The following is a 309-nucleotide window of genomic DNA, read 5'->3' as shown; positions in this document are numbered from 1 at the left end:
AGGAATTCTAAAGGTAGACAGAACAGCTTGCTGCTTCATCACAGTATTTTATGTAACATTAAAACATTCAACACACGCCGTGTAAGCCCTGGGGGTCCAGAGATGAGCGAGAGTGAAAGTGGCTGGCAGCAGATGTTTGTGCGTTGAATAAATTTAGAAAACCTTCATTAGATTCAGCTTAACAGAGAAGGGCCTACTTTAATGAAGGGGGAGTTTAGTAGCGCTCAAACCTCTGAGGAAAGAGTAAAAATAGGGAATATAGAAAACCGAGTCCCTGTAACCAAGCCACTAAAAGTAACATTATGAAGG

This window comes from Myotis davidii, unplaced genomic scaffold, assembly GCF_000327345.1.
Source record: "Myotis davidii unplaced genomic scaffold, ASM32734v1 scaffold267, whole genome shotgun sequence".
Taxonomy (NCBI): domain Eukaryota; kingdom Metazoa; phylum Chordata; class Mammalia; order Chiroptera; family Vespertilionidae; genus Myotis; species Myotis davidii.
The sequence above is the reverse complement of the archived record's forward strand: the minus strand, read 5'-3'. Positions refer to the sequence as shown.